The sequence below is a fragment of the Mesoplodon bidens genome (assembly GCF_964165515.1).
Source record: "Mesoplodon bidens genome assembly, chromosome: 13".
Lineage (NCBI taxonomy): Eukaryota > Metazoa > Chordata > Mammalia > Artiodactyla > Ziphiidae > Mesoplodon > Mesoplodon bidens.
This window is the reverse complement of record NC_138169.1, coordinates 12,659,875-12,672,701: the sequence shown is the minus strand read 5'-3', so window position 1 is coordinate 12,672,701 and position 12,827 is coordinate 12,659,875. Positions and strand designations below refer to the sequence as shown.

Below are 12,827 nucleotides of genomic sequence, written 5' to 3'. Positions count from 1 at the left end.
TTCTCAAGATAACGTCTCTGACTTAGAGACCTTTGAGGACCCAACCACCTCTGATATTCTCTACAGCCATGATGGGTGATTCTGCAAAAACTATTTCTTAGAACGCTGCCACTTCTTGTAGAAGCTAAGAGTGCTTCAGGATCTCCAGCAATCCTGGGCTACTCCTGGGAGGGAGTGATGGAAGTCATAGAAAGTGAATACAGGGAAAAGTAGTTTCAGCTAAGTCGGGTAGTGGTATAACCACTGGGGACTTGGAGTCAGCTAAGCCTTAGGCAAGTTGCTTACATGCCTCAGGCTTCCCATTTGGAAATGGGAGAATACCTGGGGAAAGGAGGTAATGTGCTTATGGCTGGTGCTCAGGACTTGTTAGGCGCCTCCTTCGCCTCCCCATCCCCACCAGCTTTGGGGTCAGGTCAGAGTTCATCAGGAAAGCCTGGGCAAGGGGGCAGTCCAGGCAGAGGCACCAGGCCTGGAGGAGGGTTTCTGGGGGGCCAGGAAGCAGTGCTGGGGTGGTCCAGGCGGGCTGGAGCACAGGTGCTGTGGGCTGGTGTGGGAGCTGTGCTAAAGCCATACCTGCTAGGAGTCATTTTCCTGAGAGTTGTTTTACAAGAATGCATTTAGAATAGGAAGGGCTGGGGGAATTCAACTTTTTGCAGGATGAATGCAGTTAAGTTAATGTGAATGCTGAGTCACTTCGTGTATGGTCACTTTGAGATGTGGAGCCTCATTGGAGAGGGCTGGCACTGTGTCTTAAGTATCTTTTGTCTTCGCTCACACTGGCGTAGTTTTTGTATATCATGACACGCGTATCATTTTCTAATTTCTAAAAACATTGATCAGAATTCTAGAAGCACTGAGCAAGTTTTTACAAGACCATTACATTGACATATATGATGATCATTTCCTTTTTTCTCATGTGTCTTTTTAAAAAAAATTTAATTAATTTATTTTTGGCTGCATTGGGTCTTTGTTGCTGCATGCGGGCTTTCTCTAGTTGCGGTGAGCAGGGGCTACTCTTTGTTGCGGTGTGCAGGCTTCTCATTGCGGTGGGTTCTCTTGTTGCAGAGCATGGGCTGTAGGTGCGTGGGCTTCAGTAGTTGTGGCATGACAGCTCAGTAGTTGTGGCTCATGGGCTCTAGAGCGCAGACTCAGTAGCTGTGGTGCCCAGGCTTAGTTGCTCCGTGGCAAGTGGGATCTTCCCAGATCAGGGCTTGAACCCATATCCCCTGAGTTGGCAGGTGGATTCTTAACCACCGTGCCACCAGGGAAGCCCTCATTTGTCTTTTGAATTAAGCTTAGAATTTTATATAGGGCCTAATTTTTCTAATGGCTTTCCTATTATTTATGTGGGATTTCCATCTGGGTTTATTTCACTGTTTGAATAGGTGGCTTTGGTTTCTTTGTGCCAGATGAGCAGCAACTAGTTCGTTAGGGTTAAAAAATCAGCTCGTTTTTCAGTTAATGAAGATCAGGGGGGCCTATTGGAAATGTTTACCTTTGTTCTATAATCAGTAACAGTAACACTGTAGAATAGGCTGCAGGCTTTCCATGTGTATATATCCAGACAGTTGAGACAGATGGTGTTTGATAGAGGGTAGAAGAGGGCACACAGAAAATGGCCTGAGTGAATTTGAATTTCACAATCTTTAAGATATTTTATTGTTTTCAAGTACACATAGCAGCTTAAACTAACAAAAATATTACAAAGTAGAGGGCTTTTGCTTTTTATTCAATACGTAGATGAATATGATTTTTTAATTTACCCGGCACTTCAGTCTATAAGGCACTGTGTTAGAGAGTGGGGTTTATAATTAACTTATCAATTATTGAGTTGCAGATGAGTTCTTCTAATGGACGCAAAGTTACTCTCTTAAGCATTCTCTCAATGTGTTATTAATTTACAGGGTAAATCCGGTTTTGTAGCTGGTCAAAGGAAAACCCCAGCTCAGTCCACATATGAGCAATCACATTCCAGATTAAGGGACTCGGGAGGTTTTCAGTGGGTTACAGTGAGGCCAGGAATCGTCTCAATGTGCCACGTGCAGGAAACAGCTCTGCAGTGACCTGGGTTCTGACTGTCTCCTGCTGCAGGTGGTCCGTTGATATGGGACTGACCGATTGGACCAGGACCGAATTCAATACCCACATTTCTTTGGATCTTTCTAGGTTAGGACCTCTGGCCCAGGCTCTGCCTCTTCCCCTGGGTGGCCTCTCTGGACTGCGGAGTTTCCTTAGGGTGTGAACTCCTATCTCCTGTACCACAATAAGTTTTAAAGCATATGTTGAAAATGACATGAGAATACTTCTTCCCCAGCGCCCCCCTTCACCTGCCCCTGCCCTTTCCCCACCTTTGGTCTGTTGTCCCACCTGTCAGTGTCCCTCCTCATGGTCCCTTTCAGATTTTGTCAGAGCAGTGGCTGCGTGCCAAGGACTGTGGGTGACTGGCTGGTGCGCACCTCCTGCCTGGCCTTCCAGACCCTGGAGAGTCAGCCTCCCACTCTCCACCCGGCATCTCCGAAAGGAGCCTGTGCAGTCCAGAATATGCCATGTTTATTCCCAACTAGCAACAGCATTCCCTCTTCCCCTCCTGTCTCTCCATGTCCTTTCAGGAAGGGTCCATCCAGGGTCCCACTTATCAGGAGAAGCCGTCCCAACTGTCGTGGCTCTCAGTGAGCACCTCCCTCTCCTTACGCTTACAGTACACGGGGTCCTCATCTCACATCGCCTTACTGGTACTGCCCAGCGCTCTTCTTAACCAGATTGCTGTCAGCTGGGAGGCAGGAAGTGAGCATTTAGAGCTGAGTACCACTGCTTTAATGTTTCCGATTCTTTTTTGGCTTGGGAGGCAGTCAGTGTCGGTGTAGTGCGGGGGTCCTCAAACACCAGGGAGTATCAGAAAAATACAGATCTTGGGCCTCCACCCCGAAGGCCTTCTGACTTACCGAGTCTGGGTTGGGGCCTGAGGGTCTGTTTTGCCCAGTGCTGCCGATGCTGCTAGTCCAGAGCCGCACTCTGAGCACCTGGGGTAGTTGGAGGTCCACCCACCCAGCTTTGAATTCTGGTTCCAAACCTTCATTTCTGTGTAAGTGATTTGGCCTCTCTACACCTCTGCTTCCTCATATGTGAAGTGAGTAAAATCATGATAGCCACTGTATGGCATGGTGGGGATCAGGTGAGAGAACGCACAGTCACAGTGTTTTGCACATAAGAGGACACTGTAAGTATTAGGCATTACTAACCAGTTTTGCCAGGACTCAGGAAAAGGCTTGTCATATGGTGGCAAACACTGACCTAGAAATGAGATTAGCTGGGCTCTGTCTAGTGCATCCTCAGCTGCTGTTGTTACCTGTGTAATTTGGGGCAAGTTATTTAAATTATTTTAAGCCTCAGTTTCTTTATGCATAAAATGTGCACGGAAATGTTTGTCTTCCTTTGCTGGTTGTGAGAATCAGATGGAATGATATTCTGAAAGGATTTGTGTGAAAGGAATATCATGATGATTATTAACAGCTGATATTTACAGTGTACTTCGTGTGCAAGACGCTGCTGACCACGTTTGTGCCGGCACTGTCGCGTGCCACGTAGTACCATATAGTGAAAGGTTGTTATGCCCTTAAGCGTATGAAGGGGACTGGGGTGGACTGTGTGCCCTACACCGAAGGCCCCAGTAGTTCACTGCAATTTTTCATGCTCCTGCACCAGCTGTCATTTGTCTCGGTGATCTGATTGTAGCCACATTCTGCCTGTCTACCCACTTCTAAGCCTTTGTCCAGTCTAACTTGGGGCCAGATGAGCAGTTGCCAGGCCGGTTGCAAACGGACGTGCAAGCACCGTACTATCCTGAATTGCGTTACAGTGTGAAGTCTGCAGGCCCACGAGTGTTGTTGCACGACCAGCTCTCGCCTGCAATCTTCCCATGTAAAAAAATCATGTCCAGGTTGTCTTTAATTTTGAAGAATTCATTTCGTAGTTTGCAGCCTCAGTTTTCCTCCCTACATAACAGAGTTAATGATAACTTTCCTTCTCGTGGGGACTTTGGGTAGTTACATGTTGTTACTATTTGTGAAGTGCTCCGAAACTGTCCGTGCTCTTTATTACGATGAGGCCTGTTGGGAACCTGAAAGGAGTATGTGAGGCTTTTCAGCTTTGAGTTATATATTTGCGTAATAATTATAATCTCTTCATTGTGCTAAATGCTCTGACCGCGAACGTTTCCTATTCATTTTATGTACCCCGTCAACCCGTTCTTTGTTAGTCGTACCTCTTATCCTTCTTCTAGTGCTAGGACAGAGACTGTCTGAAGAGATCCCTGAAGCAAAGCAGAGAACCATATTCTGGTCACTACCTTCCTTTATTATTTCCAGCACCTATGGATGTGGGGGGAGAGAGAGACTGGATCATATTGGCCTGCATTTTCACCCAAGTGCACTCTTGCTCTCTGGGTTCTTTTCAGGCTTAGGTCACAATAGGTGTTGGTTTGGCCTGCTCTGGTCCTTTGTAGACATCTGCCCACATCACAAAGCCCCATGTCTGGCACAGTCTGCGGTGATTGGCAGTGCCTTCCCGGGCAGAGTCCAGTCCTGGAACAGCAGGGGTTGCAGGTGCATTGGCATGTGGTGGTGGGCAGTGCACACGGGCCTGCCTACCCGATGCCTGGCGAGGCTCAGCAACACCGTCCCATCCCTGAAATATCCTGTCCTTGTGGGCTTGTCACTCTCATTAAAACTTAAACATGAAAGCAGCTCAGGCTGCTTCTCCCTTTGTGCCGCGTTTGAGGGTGGACTGTGCCAGAAGCATGTCATGGAAACTGTTGAGGGGCTGCTGTGTTTCAGGGAGCTGTGCTCATGTCAGGGGTCCATTTCTTCAGCTCTGCATCTTGCTGTTTGCTGCTGCTAAAAGCACCTGAGAGGCAAGTTTTTGTTTGCCAGCAGAGTCACCTTTGGGATGGTGGTGAAAGTCATTTTCCACATGTTCACAGATATGCCGCGTTACCAAGCCTCTTGCGCTGACTTATCTCTGGCAAGGACTTACAAAATAGTCTCTCTGGCTGATTGTCAAAAATTACATCATATCAGAGTAAACTGCTTTTAAATCAGACATCCATTATTCATGTATATTAACTGCTTTTTTATTTTTTTATTGGCTGTTTTTTGTATGATTTACTCTTTTCTCACTAGCTCGCCTTCCCTCCCCAACTGTCTTTCTCATCGTTTTTTACAGTCTTAGCTCATCTTTGAATTTATAGAGACTGTTCACTTAGCTTTGTATGTGAACATCAATATGCAGACCCTGCATTTTTTGTAGTAAAATTTTTGAGCACGTTTTTGTGGGTCATATTTATGTTGGGTCAGAAGAGCAACTTGGGTCGTTCACATGAGTAAATTCTACCCCAAAGACTGAGAGGTCTTTTTCTTTTGTATCTTCCATTTTTTTTTAAATTGAGCATTACTAGTCTTGTACTTTAAGTTCTGTATGGAATAAAACTGTACCTCCCACTTATGAAACAGCTAAATACGCTGCTGTTGGTGGAAAGCAAATTGACTTAATGTGTTCATCTGTGGGGGGGCATATCTTTAATGTAAGGCTGGTGTGTCGTTCACCTGTAATCGACACAGGCAGAGGTGTGCAGCACTTATTCATGCTTTCAGCAAATAGATACCGAGTCCTCCCTTTGTGCCAGTCACGGTACAGGTATCCAAGAAAGTATCTGTTCACTCCAAACCGTGATGCTGGAGGTCCCCCGTGCACCTGGCATCTTTATGCTCCTGGTACTTTGCCCTGATGCATGGCACTTGACTGTTTGGAATAATAAGGACTAGATAGCGTTTATTCTATTTATTTAACCCCAGATCAGCATTGTTGTTGTGTATAGTCAACATTTGCATATATTCGTGCACATTTACCTGAATCTTCTCTCACTGTTCTTGCCAGCATTTCAGACCTTTTAGTCTGGAATGATTTTATGTCTTCCAAAAGTATATTGTGTAGTGAGGGTCTCTTGGCCACAAGTGCTCTCTGCTCTCGGTATTTTTATCCCAAAACATCTTTATTTCATACTCATTCTTGAAAGGTGGTTTTACTAGTCCTTTATCATTCCAGGATGACAGGTATTTTCTCTCAGACCTTTGAAGAGATGATTGGTTTGACTTCCACTGTTATTACTGAGAAGTTGTTTAACTGTCATTCCCATTAAGGACTTTTTCTCTTCTTTTGGCTGGTTTTTCCTTGTCGTTAAATTTCTGTGGTTTCACTCTGCTGTCTCTAGGTGTGGATTTAGTTTTATTTTCCCTGTTTGGGGTTCTCTTGCACTTCTTCCCTTTCAGTTGCAGAAAGTTCTCAGCCATTGCCGTGTAGAAATTTCCCCTCGTTCTCTCTATTCCTTCTGTCTAGAACTCAGGTTAGATGTGTGTTAGACCAACTTGTTCTCCCTTCTGTGCTCTTTCTCACTCACTCATCTTTTCCATCTCCATCTCTCTGTGTTGCATCCTGAATAATTTCTTCATCTTTGTCTTCCAGTTCACAAATTCTCTCTTGGAATCCGTTTAACTCATCCATTGATTTTTTTTTTCCTTTGGTTGCGCTGGGTCCTAGTTGCAGCACGTGGGCTCCTTAGTTGCGGGACATGGGCTCCTTAGCTGCGGCATGCACGTGGGAGCTAGTTCCCTGACCAGGGATCGAACCAGGGCCCCCTGCATTGTGAGTGCAGAGTCTTATCCACTACACCACCAGGGAAGTCCCCTGGTTTTTTTTTTTAATTTCTAGAAATTCTATGTTTTGTTTTTCAAAGCTACTTAATCAGTTTTGCTGCTTTTGACCCCTCACCCTCTTTTATTTCTGTAAACATTTCCAGCATGCATATTTTTCTTCAACTGATAAAAATCTGATATCCTTGGAAGCCTGTTTTCTGTCTCTCACTTATGATGAGCTGTTTCTGTGTTGGGGAAAAAAAATTTTTTTTTAATTGTGAGCTCATATTTGGCTGATCTTGATTTGGAGATCTCCTATGGGGCCTGGGTTGAGAGGATCTTCCTCCTGAGAAGATTCTGCCAGGTACCAGGAAGCATGTTACCAACATGAAAGTACTTCTATTACTAGACCTGGGTCTTTTGGCATTGCAGGTAGTGTAACTTCAAACTCCCAACCTGCGTGAGGCTTGCAGGCCGAGGGCAAACATTTTCCATCCTGAGCTGAACCTGAGACAGGCAAGTTGCCACGTAGGCTCTCTTCACCAGTGGATAGATTTTTGTTCCTATCTTGCTTTTTGCTGAGTGTACATAGCTATCCAAGGGGTCCAGCTTTAGGCAGACTTATCAGTTCTGGTTCCACCTGGCACTGGCTGGAAACCTTGCCTCCTATTTCCCCAGTTTTCCAGGCTCCTGACACTGGCAGATGTCCCCAGAGCAGCCCCTGATGTGAGTGCTACTTCCCTTTCTGGTTGTAGTGCTCTCTTCATTTTTGCCTCCTCGGACTTTCTCAGGTTTCGTAGGAGTTAAACAGAATGTTTACAGGAATGTTTACTAGACTGAATCTTCAGTGTTCTAAACAGGATGGTTTTCCAGACATTCCAGACATTCATAGTATGCTGTGTTGTCAGAGGTGGAACCTTGGGCCTGGATATAGTTTGGGAGTTCTGGAATCTGGCGACTGTGGAGAGAGATCTGTGGAACCTTCTGTTTTGAGTACAAGGAAGTGGTTCCTTGGTACAAGCCAGCAGCAAGATTAGGCATCCAGAAATGGGGGAATGTGTTAAGCAAAACAAGGACTATCTGAGTACTTACTATGTACCAGACCATGGTAAGCCCTGGGTTTGCCTGATAAATATGTACCAGTCAGTTAATCTACAAGCACTTACTGAGTACCCAGCACGTGCTGGCCCTTAGTCAGTGCTGCAGGAATGAAAGATAGGATTGCTGCCCCAAGGAACTAGTCTAAGTCTAGGACAGTGTTTTACAGTATGTGGCATGGCGCTTGGTAACAGTGCCTCAGCTGGCCTGCTAAAATCACAGTCTCCTCGGTGACCCTCCTGCCCTCCAGCGTTTGAGAACCATGGGTCTGGGGAAAAGTTGGAGGAAGCAAATGTACAGTTCAAGGTGGCACCTTGGGGACACCAGATGGGGTGCATAGATGGTGAATACCTTCAGCGCTGACAAGAGGGAATAAAGTCTGCTAAGGGCTCACAGAGAACACACAATAAGCTTAATTGGGATGGAAGAGGAGAGAACATGAGGATTATTTGCTTTACTCTCTAGAATTTGGCTTCTTATCATGACTTTACCCCCTCAGAAGGGCAAAATATATGTGGTAGTGATGGAGGTGGGTTGTTAGAGATCAGAAAAGAAAGTAGGTAGACTTTGTTATCTCCAGGAATTTCAGTCAAATCTTCCTCCCCGTGCCTTTTTTTTAATCTTTTACTTCGCTGCAATCCAGCACAGCATCTCCTAACCTTTTCTCTCTCTGTCGCTTCCCTTTTTTTAGATGGTGGCAGACAAATTATCTTTAATTCACAACGCCTTTTAAAAAGCTATGGTCTTGTAAGGAAGCCTTCTGACCACTCCTCACCCCTTTGGAAAGGCAGTGCCTGGGGTCCTGAGGCGCTGAGCTTGCTGCTCAGGTTGACATTGTGGGTGGTGTAATGCCTTTGGCAGATGACACATAGGAGTGTGAGAAAGACTCACTATTTTGGTAAACTTAAAGAAAACACAAATGGAATTCCTTTTTTCAGTCATTAGCACACAGCCAAAAGTCTGGGACTGCAAGGCTCTGTAATCTCTTCGTAGCTATTTCTGTATACAGTGGTTCCTGTTTCATTATGAGGCTAACAGCAGTCCCAGATTTAGGAAATGTTTGTATTGCTAAATCTAGTTCTTACTGGGTGAAGGAGGAAGTTGGCCTGCCTTGAGCTCACCCCACTGCAGGGGCAGTAGCCATTTCTTATCCCTTTCCTCATGGTTTCGTTGGAAAGCCAGTCCTAGGCACACTAAATGGTCCGGGTCACACCTGAAAGGGGCGGGGCCTGCCTGCACCAGGGCGTTGCCGATGTTTCCCAGATGTCAGGCCTGTGGCCACCACCTCCATCCTGACTCTACACTGCTGCCCCTACTGTTACACCACCACCTGCTAGGACATGGCTGTAAGGTGGGTCTCCTTAGAGAGGCGAGCCCCACAGATGGCGGACCAGGACAGTTGGTGGCCGTGCACTAGCTGGTGAAGAGGTGGATTGTTTCAGCTGGCAGCCGGCCGAGGCTCCTGCACTTCATCCACCCTCCCTGTTCATTCCAGTGCCTGCTGCACAGAGAAGAGGCATAAACATTTGTTTACTGGCTGTTGAAAGAATTACAGCATTATTTATTTTGTCTAAAAAATTAGAAACAACCCAAATATCCATCAATATGGAATCATATATCCATAGACAAGTTCCATGCAGCCTTTAAAAAGAACAAGATCTATGTATAGGTACTGATGAGGAAAGAACTCTCATGTTATTTAGTAGGAAAAACAAGTTGTAGAACGACAGTCCCATCGAGAGAAAAAAATAATTTTATACACAGAGAGAGAAAGAGTGTGCACGCAACAGACAAGACAGACATGTATATAGAAAAAGTCTAGCAGTACATAGCCCTCCACATCCACAGGTTGCGAATCCACGGATTCAACCAACCTCGGATCGAAAATATTCCCCCCCAAATTCTAGAAAGTTCCAAAAGTCAGAATTTGCTGAGCACCAGCAACTATTTACATAGCATTTACATCGTATTAGGTGTTGTAATTAATCTAGAAATGATTTAAAGTAGATGAGAAGATGTAGGTTATATGCAAATAGTACACCATTTTATATAAGGGACTTGAGCGTGGGCAGATTTTGGTATCCGAGGGGTCCCGGCACTAAACCCCCATGGATACCGAGGGACAACTGTATACACTAAACTGTTAAAGTGGTTATTTCTGAGAGATGGCTATCCAGAAGGTTACACAAAATATATTATGTTTGAAATCAGAAAAAAACAGATTCTTTAGAAATTTCAGAGAAATCTGAATAATTGACAAAAATGAAAGTTAGGATTCTAAGACTAGGATTTGTGAAGATACCTTAACATCTCTAAGAAGGAAGAAACAAAGTTCTTTTTAAACAATGCTTGCTTCCACCAGGTGCCCTCTAGATCTCCCTGGAAGCCAAAGAGAAAGGAGTAGACCCTGCAGTGTCCGAGACTACACACTGCATCTCCTGCAGTTACCTTTGTAAAAGTATACAACATGGTTCAGTCATTTTAGATAATTCTTAAAGAAACATCCAACTTCTATACAAATTTGCTCCTTAATCACTATTTAAATCCTTTTATAATATACATGTGGTGCTTAAAAGAAAAAAATCCCAGCAACATCTATTGATTTTGGCGGTCACATTAGTGCAGAACATTTTCTCCAAGAGTTTAGCTATGGGTCGTTTTTTCCTTCTTTCCAGCATATCCATACACTTCTGAGAGTGAGTCAAGTGGCCATGGGTTGAGACTCAACCCAACTAGGGCAATAAAGAGAAAAATTAGTCTAATGCATGGTCTTAACAAGAGGGAGAGTGTGAGCATGAATAATTAATCTCACTAGTCTGTGGCAATCAGATAAAATGAAGTCCCATTTGCTCAACCTTATTAAAAGAGAGAGAGCGCAGAGGGGAGAGAGAGATGCTAAAGGTCGTTGAGGGACTCGTAACGTGGGAAGAACCGCCTCGAGATGGGTAATGTGTTTTCTGATCTCTGCGGTCTTTAACTAAACGTAATGGTCAAGGTACTCTTTGGATAGTTCTGATTCACTGAATTATTAAACATTTTAGAAAATACTTGACTCCTGACTACTAACTTATACGATGAATTTGCAGTCTTTTTGGAGAGGGATTAGATCCCACTGTTTCATTCAGAAATGATCTATCCTCTTGTCAAAAAAGAACTTCTAAAAAAAAAGTAAAGACATAGGAACAGACTCAATATCAGATTTTAATTCTTATATCTATCATGGACATTTCTTCCTGCTATAGATGTTGAAGTATTTTAAAAAGAAGAAGAGAATGAGTCCAAAAGCCCTCTTGAAAACTGTATAGTGATATATAAGTGCAGAATGTTACTTTCAGGGTAGACCATGAGATTGCTGGGTTGTTTTTTTTTTTTTTTTCCTCCAGGAACCGATTTTTATGTAATTTTTAGGATATTCACTGTAGATAGAAGATTTGATTTATTTCTATGTCCATACTTGGAAGAAGAATCTTATTTTGGATATTTTACAGTTGAAATTTTCTCAGAAACTTTTATTTTCAACTGCATGAAAATAAAAATAAAATTTAGCTTGTTCTCTATGGTCTTTAGGGATTAAGAAGGCATTTTACATTTTGAAATTGCCTTCTTTCCTTTCAGATATTGTGAGCAATTTTACTTAATATTATAGTGTTGTTTTGACTATTAGGAATTTGCAAAGATTCAGTTGTTAGAAATGTGTCAACAATGAGATCAATGGTTTTCAAGGTGGAGTCAGTTTATTAACCTCTCAGTACTAAAATAGGAATCTGTACACTGATAATTGATAAATGTATAGGTTAACAAGAAAAAATAGCACATCATTTTCATGTGTGGGCTAAGAGAGGAGACTCTAAAAAATATTAACATTAAAACTTTGAGTTCAGTGATTTTTTCTTTTTTGCGGTATGAGGGCCTCTCACTGTTGTGGCCTCTCCCGTTGCGGAGCACAGGCTCCGGACGCGCAGGCTCAGCAGCCATGGCTCACGGGCCCAGCCGCTCTGCGGCATGTGGGATCTTCCCAGACCGGGGCACGAACCTGTGTCCCCTGCATCGGCAGGCGGACTCTCAACCACTGTGCCACCAGGGAAGCCCTCAGTGATTAATTTTAACCACATGATCAACAGAATATAATATATGCTCACGTGTGTGTGTGTGTGTGTGTGTGTGTAAATGAGGAGGCTTTTGAACAGTGAATTTGAGTGCAAGGACTGTGTCTTCACTACTTACAACAATTACTGACCCATGGCAAGCACTTAACGTTAACTGAATTACTAAGATCTTTCTGGTAAAAGACTTAAATAATCTTCAGAAAGATTCCTTATGAATCATCCTTGTTTCCCCATTTGCTGGAGAAAAGGCAGTGTTCAAATGTAATGAATACATTGTCTAGAGATCAAGGATACTTTCTCACTTGCCTCCATACCTTATGGAACAGAGCTTACTATAATTAGCTAGTGGAGAGTGACTGAAGAGAGAAATGTTGGGGAATATCAGTTATACCTCAATTAAAAAAATTTTTTTTAACGTTTGGGAATAAGACTTTATGTTTTGGTTTGTAGTTTAATCTAAAGGAATCATCTAGTGGTTAACTGTACAAGCTTCATCATCCTGGATGCTTATACTGTTTGTTCTTTTTACCTTCTGTGGTATAAATACAGAGGGGGAGAAGAGAGAGAGAACCCTGTACACAGACTTCTTGTTCGCCTCCCCCATTAACTAATCAGAAGCAGTCAGTGACCCTTAGTTTCCATGCTTCTTTTTCTGTGTTAAGAAATTGGGATACCGAATTTCCCCATCTGGCATTTTTTGTGTGTCCTATGAGTTTCTTTGCACCTTGGCCTGGAATTCTTTGGATTTTCTTTTCTCTTGCGTTTCCTTTTGTCGTTCTAAGAGCCACATCCTTACACTGTCATTACCTGGAAGGGGTCAGGAAATGAAGTATTAGAGCCTCTTCTCTAATGGGAGCTGGTGCTGTGACCGTGGCCGGGGCGACGCTGGGTGGAAATGGTTTGTGCGGGCCCTGCTGCCCCTCACGCACACCCACGT

General features: G+C 43.9%; 1 protein-coding gene across 1 annotated transcript in view; it reads left to right on the top strand.

Moving 5' to 3' along the window:
- The window catches only part of FBXW8 (F-box and WD repeat domain containing 8), a 117,391-nt gene that overhangs the window by 84,065 nt on the left and 20,499 nt on the right, over positions 1-12,827 (top strand). The window lies entirely within an intron of this gene.